Below are 13,022 nucleotides of genomic sequence, written 5' to 3' on the forward strand. Positions count from 1 at the left end.
TGTGGCTCAGTTTCCCTGGCCTGCCTTGTCGCTGTCCTCCTTCTACCTGCCACCATGTTATTCAGCGTGGCCGCAGCAGTTTTTGGGGGAGAAGGCAGGTGAACCACACCTGCTCTCGTGCTAGCCTCCTCTCCCTTTTCTCACATGCCCCAGTGATTTCTTTGTGCTTTGAGAGACAAGTTTCATGTTCTCCATACAACCTTCTCATTGCTGAAGCTCACTGACAACCTAAAAGAATTTGTCGCTGGTAACGTGAGGCCGTTTGAGGCAGTGCCTTTTCCAGAACGCGTGTCCCATGGGTCAAATTTATTTCAGATATCCAAAAACTTCGTGTCCCCTGTGGTTCATTTTGGGGTTAATGTTTTGGGGGCTGTTTCCATGTCTGACTTGGCATCACTGTCAGACACTGAGCTGGAAACCGTGACCTGTATGAGGCCTGCAGTGTCTGGCATTTGTTTTGTTCTTGTTCTATTACTTGGTAAACACATTTTTTTTCGTTTATATTGGGATTTCTCATATTTTGAAGCATGAGAGGCAGAATGTATCTATTTACAATAATGAGGAAAACTAAGGATCTTACATCTTTATGTAAATTAGTAAACATTCTTTACTAAACTTTGCTTTACTAAAAAGTTTCTTCTGAATGAATAAAGCATTTTTATTAGTTAAAATATATATGATGTGTTGACAACTGATTTTTTTAGGGATATAAATTTAACTTTAAAATTTTTCATCCAAAAATATAAAAATACATAATCCATGAAACTAACAATTCATCTCAGTTACAGGAAAAATACATCTTATCCCAATAATAATTTATCACAACTTTCCATCATAATTACATATGAAGGCATATAAAAAGGATGAAAATTCAAAATGCTAAAACCGAAGAGCGATAGCCAGCTGATCATCAGAATATAAAATAAATTTCTGCTGACTACAAGTTTTTATTTTTCTTCTTTTCTTTAAGATGGAGTCTTTGTAAACAAAGTTGCTGGGAAGTTACACACACACACACACACACACACACACACACACACACAGATGGAGTCTTGCTCTGTTGCCCAGGCTGGTGTGCAGTGGTGCAGTCTTGGCTCACTGCAACTTCTGCCTCCTGGGTTTAAGTGAATCTCAAGCCTGCCACCACGACCAGCTAATTTTTGTATTTTAAGTAGAGATAGGGTTTCACCATGTTGGACAGGCTGGTCTCAAACTCCTGGCCTCAAGTGATCTGCCTGCCTTGGCATCCCAAAGTGATGGGTTTACAGGCATCAGCCACCACGTCTGGCCCCTGCTGACTACAAGTTAATGAGGCTGGGTGGTGAGGCATCATTGACAGGTCACCTGCATCCCATCGCCAGTGAGTCAGTCTGCTTGTTTCCTCCCATTGCTGCCTTCCTCTGAGTTCAGAAACACAGAGCTCTCTCCCAACCTGAATTCTGGACATCTATCTCTCTACTTTATACTTGCTGCTGTCCCTCACCCTCTGTCTTTCTTATTAGTTTGTTTTATTCTGCAGCCATTTGAAGACTGAATGGCTCCCCAGTTATGACTTGGAAGAAGGTGAGGACAGGCATTTGTTCCTTCCATTCTAGGCAGTTTAGTTATCACAAATAAAATACTTTTGGTGAAGCCAAGGGCAGGAAGAGCCTTGGTGGCAGTGTTCTTGGATATTTCATCTACACTGTCTGTTCAAATTGTACCACAGCCAGCCTACACAGGGAGGAGAGGATTTACCTGAGTCCAGCAGAACTACACTAGATAGAAGCCTCTTAGACACTGGAAATTATGGTCCAAATAGAGAGTTCCTGACTCTTCATTTTTCTTGCACTAGCAAGATTGACCCAGCAATATGGTATCCAGGGGCAGAAAGAACATGCAAGTCAATAGGCAGCTATAATTGCTGGAAAACCAACCAGAGCATGATTTTAAATCAACAAGTGAATGAGCTCCTCCCTTCCTCAGTTTAAAGTTTCCTCCATATAGCAATGTTGACAGGTAAAACAGATGAGGCAATGTAGATTCAAAAACAATTGTTTCACTTACGCTGACTAAATATTCTGGTAAGAGAACCATGGACATATAGTACTCAACAGGCTCCATGATACTTTCTAGTTCACAGAATCTGTATGTTCAACTGCATTTCAATTTAAATCCCCCATATAACTTCATACGTTGTCTAGTGCATACTCCTCAAACTCTCCTGTGGCTTTTTCCTTGAGCTGGGACAAGCCAGAACATGTGTTGCTTCATTTCTAATTGGTGTTTACTGCTTTCGCATGATGGTATTTAAAAAAATTATAATATCATTAACCTGAGGCGGAGGTCCAATTGGAGCAACAGGGTGAGGAAGCTTGTGCAGTTGTGGTTGGATTTCCTTGTCCACAGTTAAATGTCAACTTCGAATGTGTTCTTCATCCACACCACCCATCTTGTATTCTTAGTTTCCCAAATTCATTTTATTTTCCTTTTACTCAAATAAAAGAATCCATTTTTTTTACCCAATAAAAACAGAAAATATCCCCAAATGTGCATACTTAAGTATATTAAGCATATTAATATAGTTATTAAGCATATTAACTAGTACTTAATATAGTCACAGTATTTATATTAAGTATAACATACACTTAACATTTAATTTATAAATGCTCATATTGTAATACAATAAATTTCCCCTTTAAATAATGTTTTCTTTCATGTGCATCAACAAAGTTTTAGTTACAGATTGGTGAAAAAGATTTTAAAAGCAATCCAGGGTACAACAGTTGGGCTGAGAAACTCACACACCCTTTGTTGACACACATAGGTTCTGAATAGATCGTTCCATGTTCAAGATTAAATAAATGGGGAAAAAAGTGTAAGGTATGAAAAAAATAAATGCCATATAAGAAGAGACATCTGTCTCTATGTTATAAATGAGAGAGAGAAAGGACAGAGAGAGAGAGAGGAGAGACTGGCTTCATAAAATGATACAGCAAGAATTGGAAGAAAATTTAAGAAAACGTTTGGGCATAATTAATAGGGTTTAAGAAGACACAAAATCTACAGAATTGAAGTGCAGTACCATGAAGATAAACTCTAAGATGTGAAAAAGCTATATGAGATAAAAACAGACCACTAGGGGAACCAAAAAATGCAATAGATGCAATAGAAGAATTTAAATAGAGTTTAAAGTCAATACAGAAGCAAAACTGACACACTGGAAACTCTAGTTAGTGATGAATTTAGTTAGTTAGGGTGTTTTTGAGTATGCCTGTTAGAAATGGATAGGAAATAATAAGAGAAAAATTGGCAGATATAAAGAGAGAATAGGCAATAAACCCAATTATGGTGTTTCTCAGGAAAAAAGAAGACTAATTGGCATAAAGTCAACAATCCAAGACATGATAGAAGAAAACCACAGTTACAGGATCATACTGAATGATTCCTCCTCTCCCTGCAGAGCAAAAATAGAAATGCTAAAAAACTTTAAAAGATTGAGAAAGTAATCCTATTAGCATCTGGGCAAAAAAAGAAGTAGTTATAGTGTATAAAGTATGAAAGAAATCAGATGGGCATTAAACTTTTGTTTTGTACAAAATTTCTGAAGATAGTGAAACAATGTGCAGGTCTGAGGGAAAGCATACGATTAAAGAATTTCATATCTAGGCAGGTTGGTTTGTGTGCACATGGAACAGAAAACCATTCTCAGATCTATTTTGCTGTATGTAAATGCAGATATATTTCATCTTTAGCTCCTGGCACCATGCTGTAAACATCACAGGAATTAAAACTATATTCATGTTGTTTTGAGTGGCATCCAATGTAGTCAAAGACTTAAAAAGCTAGTGTATTAATCCATTTCATACTGCTAATAAAGACATACCCAAAATACTAGGAAGCATAAGTAAAAGAAGAAATGGAAAAATCTACAAAACAGTAAATAACTTAAACACACCTTTTCTAGTTATGAATAATTCAAGTAGAAAAAAATTACATAGAGACAAAAATAATTCATTTATTAGAAAACAGGGAATAATTAAAATGTGTAAATTGGTTTTTTTTTTCCTGGAAGTTTGAAAAGAGAACAACGTGCTTCACAAGCCCAATAAAGATGAAAATCATAAAGACGAAGGCAGAAATTTAAAAAGCGAAAGACGAAAGCTTAAAAAAAGAGAGTTACAACAAAAAGAATCACGACACTAACCAACAATTTAGGAACAAGAAAGGGATGTACACTATTTTGTATTTATGGAGGTTAATCTTTAAGGTAAATTCCTAGGAATAGCATTGTTGAGCTGAAGTACAATTGCAAATGCAATTTTTTTAGCTATTGCTAAATTCTGGTTATAAGGACTCTGGTTACAGCAGTCCTATTAGCAGTAATATGTATCTGCCTATTTCTTCACAACCACACCCACAGAATGTCATAAAACTTTTGGGTGTCTGCCAAACTGATAGATAAAAATTGCTATAGTAGTATATATTTGATTTAAATTTCTCTTGTTTTGAGTGAATTTAGGAACATGCAATCCCATGTTCAGTCATTTGTGTATCTTTCCCTGTCTTATGTCTGTTCTTTTTTTGCCATTTATGTCGGTGCATTTCTTCTTGATTTTTAAGAGATTTTTATGTGTTAGGAAGGTTAACCCTTTGTATTAGAATTAGCATAAACCTTTTCTCATTTTGTCAGTTCTCTTTGACTTTGCTTATTAAATCTCCTTTAAAAACTTTTCATAAGATGAATATACCAAAATTGCTTCTAAATTTTTAAAATCAGGCTTTCCCCACTTCCGGGTTTTAAGGTATTTACCCATTTTTTTTTCTATTACCTGTGTAGTTTCATTTTTAAAATTTATATCGCTAATTCAATTGAAGCTTACTTGGCATGAGACAAATATGAATACTATTTAAATCTTTTTCCAAATGGCTATTCAGTTCGTCCAATACTACTTATATAGTAAGATGTTTTAGTACTTATTAAAACACCTATCTTGACTGTGTGCAGTGGCTCACGCCTGTAATCCCAGTGCTTTTGGAAACTGAGGCAGACAGATCACCTGAGGTCAGAAGTTAGAGACTAGTCTGGCTAACATGGTGAAATCCCATCTCTACTAAAAATACAAAAATTAGCTAAGCGTAGTGGCAGGCACCTGTACTCCCAGCTGCTCAGGAGGTTGAGAAAGGAGAATCACTTGAACACAGGAGGCAGAGGTTGCAGTGAGCCGACATCGTGCCATTGCACTCCAGCCTGGGTGACAAGGGTAAAACTCTGTCTCAACAACAACAACAACAATGACATCTATCTTTCCCTTTAAGATCTGAGTTACCACATTTATCATATACGCAGTTTCCATATGTGCTTAGGTCTGTTGAAGGACTCACTATCCTCCTCCTTTGGTCTGTTTATTCACGTACCAACATCAGGGTTTTAATTGCGGAAACTTTGTTGTTTTTCCTTTGCAATGTTTTCCTATTTATTCTTGCTTGTTTATTTTTCCATGTGAACTTTAGAATCATATTGTCTTGCTATTTTACTATTTCCCTCTTTTTAATTTTTCTTCGTGATATTTAGGAAAGTTTGCATTTCTGTTCTAGACATTATTTTTATGCTCTGTTATGACCTAATGGCCTTATGGTACTCTTTTATTAACTTAGGCTTTTATCATTTTTAAGTAATATCTTTTGATGCTCATCTATTGCCTGAGTAATAATCAACAGATTTATATTCTACCTTCTAATTTCTTTCTAGCATTTCCTCTCACTTTTTTTTTTTGTCAATGTTTTTTATTTTGGCAGTGCATATAAAACATACATTTACATATTGCTTTCCCACCTTTATTTCCATGTTTGCTTTAGTCTTAGAGCTATAATAAAATATATTTGTGTATCAGTATAGCAGTCTTTTGCTAAAGTTTCTTCAATCTTTTTTTTTTTTTTTTAGTTACTGGCTGAAGCTGATCCTCTGATAGATTTCTCAGGAAGGGCTAAGAAGCACAATATTCTCTAAGTTCTTGACTGTTTAACACAGTTTCTTTATGGTCTCTATTCACGAAAGAGTACTTTTTGGTATATAAAATTCTTGGTTTGGACTTTGAATCTCTTTCTTGTTCCACTGGTTTGTATGTTGTTCTCAAGAAGTCTGACGTTAACTTGTTTCTTTACTTTAGGTTGACTTGATTCTCTCTCTTTAGAATATGTCTTAGACTTTATCATTTCAATTTTCCTAGGTACATTGTAGGCCACTTCAACATACAGATTCAAGATTTATTTTATTTTTGAAATGTTTTCTTGAACTATAGCTTTACATATCATTTCTACTCCACTGTGTTATTTCTGTACTTCAGAGACTATGGTTACATATGTTTTAGATTTCTTTGCCTGTCTTTATTTTATTCTTTTATCCTTTTACTCTTCTTTATTTTGTTTTTATTCTGTAGGCTATTTTCATTTCTCTTCTCTATGTTCTTTACTGTGCTTTCTCCTATAGGCGACTGGTTGTCTAGTCCCATTTCCAAGATGATTTTGTTATTTCTAGCATTTCTATTTAATGCAGACATATCTCACTACAGTACTTTCTTTCTGTGGTTGTTTTATTATTCATATATATTCTGAGTTTTAAAAATTATGACTTGCAACATTCTTCATGTCCATAATCTCTTTCCAAATGATATTTAGTTCACAGAGTAGTGTTACACTGCAGCTCTTTCCCCCCTCATGGTTGATTTCCTGGGTAGTGTCTCCATCAGCTAAAAGTTTTAATTCTCACTGTTTTCTTCATATAGTAATTTTACGTATTTGTTAGGTACTTTTTCTTGTTCATACTGAAATGTGTAGAAATTTTGAAAATCTGTAGAAAAGGACAGGCAACTTTGTGAAGGTGAGTTGGGTGCCATGCTCTGTTTTCTTGGTGCAAGAGCGCCCTCTTCTGTTGATACAGTTAAGTGCACTTTAAAAAATCACTGCTATGCTTGTTGATCTGAGTTATGTGCAGAGAGATTTGAAACTTGGGCATTCTCCATTATGCTGAAGAATAGTTCCATCGGAGGAATAGATATTGGTAAAAAGAGTCCAAACCATTATTCAGAGATTTTATGATCATCTTTCTAGAAAACCAAAGTGAATAAGCTTATAATTTATCATAGAGGAATATTCTTCAAGGTGATTTGCTAGATATCCAAAATTTTTTTTGTTATACACCAGTAATAACTATTCACAAATGCAATGCCTTATTCAATTCAGAGCACTTAATTCTATTTGAGATTATTTTGTTTTTGTTTATTTATTATTTGTATCACCCCAAAAGAGTGTGAATTTAATGAGAAAATGGATCTTTTACATCTACATCTTATTCATTGCTTTATCTCAGTACCTAAAGCAAAAAGTGATCTCTCACAGTTCTTGAGAGATGCTCTTGAAAGAGGAGATGCTCAAGAAATATTTGTTGACTGACTGACTGAATGAATGGAAAACCCAAAGATTGTATTCACAAGAATATCAAACTGATAAAATATATAGAAATAAATTGAACAAATTTATTTTTCTTGTGATTAATAACACAAACATGGAAATATTAAACGGTGTATATGTAACTCAATGAATTATCACAAAGTGAGCAACCATGGAACCACCACCTAAGTAAAAAAAAAATAGAATATTATTATTGCTCCAAAATCACTCCTACATCCCTTTCTAATTATTACTTTCCTTATCTTCTTCAATATGTAACCAATATGCTAACTTGCAGCACTATACAGTTGACTCTCAAAAAACATGGGTTTAAGATGCATGGATCAGAATTTTCTCAATAAACATCCTGGAAAATATTTTGGAGATTTGCGACAATTTGAAAAAACTTGCAGGTTTTTCAAATCGCAGATTTTTAAAAATTGCTGTGTAGTCTAGAAATATCAAAAATATTAAGAAAAAGGTATGTCACAAATGCATAAAGTATATGTGGGTACTAGTCTATTTTATCATTTACTGCCATAAAATATGTACAAATCTATTATGAAAAGTTAAAATGTATCAAAAATTATGCACACAACACTTACAGATGGTTATACATGGTGCTACTTGCAGTTAAGAGAAACATGAACATAAGTAAAGATGCAGTGTTAAGTCATAACTGCATAAATTAATTGTAGTGCATAGTGAATTACTGTAATTACTTTGTAGACAACTCCTGTTGCTATTACAGTGAGTTCAATCTGTATTCAAGTATCTACTTGAAACACACTATGATGCTAATGATCTCTGTATGTTCATCTGTCCAGTAAATTGTGTATCACAATAAAAAGTGATCTCTCACAGTTCTTGAGTATTATTCATCATGTTTAGTGCAATACCATACAGCTTGAATAACATCATGGGACCTATACAAAGTGCCACCAGTGATGTTGAAAGTGTGCTCAAGAAACAGAAAAAAGTCATGACATTACAAGAAAAAGTCGAACTGCTTGATATCTACTGTAGATTGAGGTCTGCAGTTGCATTTTCCCACCGTTTTGAGATAAATGAACCCAGCATCAGGACCACTGTAAAAAAAGAAGAGAAAATGCTTAAAGCTGTCTCTACAGCTACAACAGCAGATACAAAAACCTTGCACTTTTTGAGAAACACATTCTCATTTTACATTGAAAATGCAGCTTTTATATGGAGGCAGAATTACTATAAGAAAGGCATACCTATAAACTCTAATATAATTAGAGAAAAACTAAAGTCATTATATGACAACTTAAAGCAAGAGAAAGGTGCAGGATCTAAAGATGGAGAATGTAATGCCAGTAAAGGATGGTTTGATTATTTTTGAAAAAGATTAGGCTTAAAAAATGTCAAGATAACATTTTTTTATGACCAAAAGGCAGAAGACAAACTCCCAGATACCATAGGAAAATAATTGAGGAGAAAGGATATCTACTTGGCCACGTTTTTAAAGCAGATCAAAATGCCCTATTCTGAAGGAAAAAAAAGGATGCAAATGACATGTATCAGTAAGTAAGAGAAGCAGGCATTAGGATTTAAGGCAGGAAGGGATAAGCTAATGCTACTGTTTTGTACAAATACAGTTGGTTTTATAATCAAAATTGTCTTTGTTGATAGCACTAACCCCCAACCCTTGAAGGGAAAAGATAAATACCAGCTGCCAGTCTTTGGATGGTACAAAAAGAAGTCCTGGAATATGAGAATCCTTTTTCTGGATTGATTCATCAGTGCTTTGTCCAGGAAGTGCTTTGCCAGAAAGGGACTGGCTTTTAAAATTCTTTTGCTATCGAACAATGCCCCTGTTCACCTAGAACCTCATTAGTTCAACACTGAAGTCATCGAAGTTGTCTCCTTGCCCCAAAACACAGTATCTGTAATTCAGCCTCTAAATCAGGGGGCCATCAGGACTTTAAATGTCATGACACAAGGTACTCTATGGAAAGGATTGCCAGGGCTATTGAAGAAACCCTAGTGGAAAGAACATGGAAATCTGGAAGGATTATACCACGGACAATGCCATCATTGTTATAGAAAAAACTGCGACAGCTATCAAGCCTGAAACAACAAATTCCTGCCAAAGAAAACTGCTTCCAGATGTCATGCATGACCTCAAAGGATTTACGACAGAACCAATCAAGGAAACTATGAAAAAGATTGTGGATATGACCAAAAAAAAAAAAAAAAAGGTAGTGGGTGAAGGATTTCAAGATACGGATCTTGGGGAAATTCAAGAGCAAATAGATTCCACACCACAAGGATTAACAGAAGACAATTTTATGGAGATGAGTGCTTCTGAACCAGCTCCAGACGATGAAAGAAGATGTAAAAGAAGCAGTGCCAGAAAGCAAATTGACGTTAGACAATCTGGCAGAAGCCTTCTGATTACTCAAGGCTGCTTTTAAATTCTTTTTGACATGGACCCTTTGACAACACAGGCACTAAAACTAAAGCAAATTATGGAAGCAGGATTGGTACCATGTGGAAACATCTTTAGAGAAATGAAGAAGCAAAAAAAAGAAAAAGTCAGAAATGATAATGTATTTCTGTAAAGTTGCACCAAGTGTCTATGCTTCTCCTGCCCTATTCCACCTTCTTCACCTCTTCTGCCTCTGCCACTCTTGAAACAGCCAGGCCAGCCGCTCCTCTTGCTCCTCTGCCTCAGCCTACTCAATGGGAAGCTGGCTCTGCATCTACACCAGCAGATACGAAAACCTTTCTCTTTTTGAGAAACACATTTTCATTTTATGCTGAACATGTAGCTCTTATATGGGGGCAGAATTACTATAAGAAAGGCATACCTACATACTCTAATATGATCAGAGAGAAACCAAAGTCATTATATGACAACTTAAAGCAGGAGGAAGGTGCAGGATCTAAAGCTGGAGAATTGAACACCAGTAAAGGAGATGGACTTTACAGATGATGCTCTTCCACTTAATGAATAGTAAATACATTTTCTCTTTTTAATTTTCTTAATAATGTTATATTTTCTGTAGCTCACTTTATTTTAGGAATATGGTATGTAATACAGATGACATACAAAATATGAGTTAATCGACCCTATATGTTATTGGTAAGTTTTCTGGTCAACAGTAGGCTATCAGTAGTTAAGTTTTTGTGGAGTGGAAAATTATACGTTGGTAGTATTTGTCTTTGGTTGTAAACCAGGGGTGATTTTTTGCTCTCTTTATGCTTCCTTTGTTTTCTACAAGTTTTGTATATTATGAATATGTATTCTTGTAATCAAGGCCAAACATTTTCTAGCTTTATTAAAATATTATTGTAAAGGGTAAAAAAAATACATATATATATACAAGCTGAGCATGGTGATACATGCATGTAGTCCCAGCTACTCAGGAGGCTGAGGTGGAAGGATTGCTGGAAGCCAGGTGCCCAAATCCAGAATGTAACCTGGGCAACATAGTGAGGCCCCATCTCTAAAAAGAAAGTTATAAAAATAAAAAGTTATACCTGGAATGTCAGCTGTGAGGGAGGTTGGCATCACTAACCCCTGTGTTGTTCAGGGGTCAACTGGAGTTTAGCTTTGCCTGCTTTTGTACTTTATATAAAAAGAATCATATAGTATGCATTCTTTTACATTTGGCTTCTTTTGTTCAATATTGTTTGAGAAGTGTATCTTTTTTTTTTTTTCGCCTGTAGCTTTAGTTCATTCATTATCATTGCTGTGTAGGATTTCACTGTGAACATACCATTATTTACGTGTTATGCTGTTAATGTACATTTGAGTTTCCAGTATTTGGCTATTATGAATGTTGCTACGGGGTACATGTCTCTGGGTGCCCATGAGCAGACTGTTTATGTTGGGTAAATCTCTGGGCTGAAATTGTTAGGTCTTGGGGGTATATATATATATATATATCCAACTTTGATAGTGTTTTTTGATTAATAAAAGCTTTTAAATTTTGTGTTGTCCAGTTTTTAAATTTTTACTATTATTGTAAATGCTTTTGTGTGTTTCAGTTAGCCTTGTGATCCATTTAAAATGGAAATCTGTATATGGTATGACATAGTAGTTAAGATTTTTAGTAGAGGCAGAATTTCACTGTGTTGGTCAGGCTGATCTTGAACTCCTGATCTCCTGATCCACCCGCCTTGGCCTTCCAAACTGCTGGGATTACAGGTGTGAGCCACTGTGCCCAGCCGAGGGCTGTTTTTTTAATGCCCTTGTGCCAGTAAGTCATGCTTGAGTTGTGCCATGGTGGGGGGATGGAGTGGTACCTAGCTTCCCAGGTAGGTAGCTCTCCTTTAGCCAAGAAAAGGGCATCTGTGAATTATAAGGCAAAGCATCAACTAGGTAACAGGCATGCTGGCAGATTAGGGAAATCTGGTGGGAACATCGGCAGCATCCACTACAAGATAACATGCTTGAAGAAGAAAAATATTACAAGTCAGTATCAGTAACAGACACACGGAGGTTGGAACAAAACTGAATTATGGAACAGGGTTGGGAACCTATCAATACCGTGCTTCAGGGCGTAACGATTTCTTCTCCTCACTTGTCGGCATAGAAATCACTTTTTAAATGGTTCTTAATAATCAACTATTTTCCACCTCTGGGGCAGTTTTGATCCTAGAAAGACAAGACAAAATAGAAGACGGAGGAGTCCTGTGATGAGAGGCTGTGAAGGCAAATCCTCACAAGAGTCCTGTGATAAGAGGTTGTGAAGGTTGAAAATTAGGTTTAGAGAGAATAAGGATGAGAATCTGTCACCAGATGGAGGTACTTGTATTAAACAAGAGCGGTTCTCGGTGTGAGTGGGCTGCTATAAGAGAGGGAAGGTGTGGCAGGACATGGTGACTCACGCTTGTAATCCTGGCACTTTGGGAGGCCGAGGCCAGCAGATCACGAGGTCAGGAGTTCAAGATCAGCCTGGCCAACACAGTGAAACCCCGCCTCTACTAAAAGTACAAAAATTATCTGGGTGTGGTGGCAGATGCCTGTAAACCCAGCTACTCCAGAGGCTGAGGCAGGAGAATTGCTTGAACCCAGGAGGCAGAGGTTGCAGTGAGCTGAGATTGTGCCACTGCACTCCAGCCTGGGTGACAGAGTAAGACTCCAACTCAAAAAAAAAAAAAAAAAAAAAAGGAAGGAAAAAGGAAGGGAGGGAAGGTGAAAGTTGTTGGGGAAGTGAGAGGCACTGGCAACATGAATGGTGAAGGTGTACAGGGTGGCAGTGGCAGCTGGGTGGATAGGAAGACCATGTACAGAGTCCTGGAGGGGCCAGGGTTAGGGAAAGAGCAGCGCAGTATGATGGTCTAAGTTTCCAAAGGGGAGCATTGAAGGTGACTGAAGGAAGAAAGACTTGGAAGAAGTGGGAGTGCAAGGGAAAATAAGAATGGTGACTTGATGCTTTCCCAAGACATGAGTGGCTGTTCCCAGAAAAGACTGCAGGATGTAATAGTCTTCAGGAACAGCCAGGTTTCCCCGTGAGTGCAGGTGGTAGAGAAAAAGATTTAGCAAAAAGCAGAAGGCCCGTGGAAAGGGCTGGGCAATCGAACAGAAAGTCTAGAGGCCACAGAGAAAGAAATGAGAAGAT

Source organism: Sapajus apella, unplaced genomic scaffold (genome assembly GCF_009761245.1).
Source record: "Sapajus apella isolate SASKATOON/1434 unplaced genomic scaffold, GSC_monkey_1.0 scaffold30, whole genome shotgun sequence".
NCBI lineage: Eukaryota > Metazoa > Chordata > Mammalia > Primates > Cebidae > Sapajus > Sapajus apella.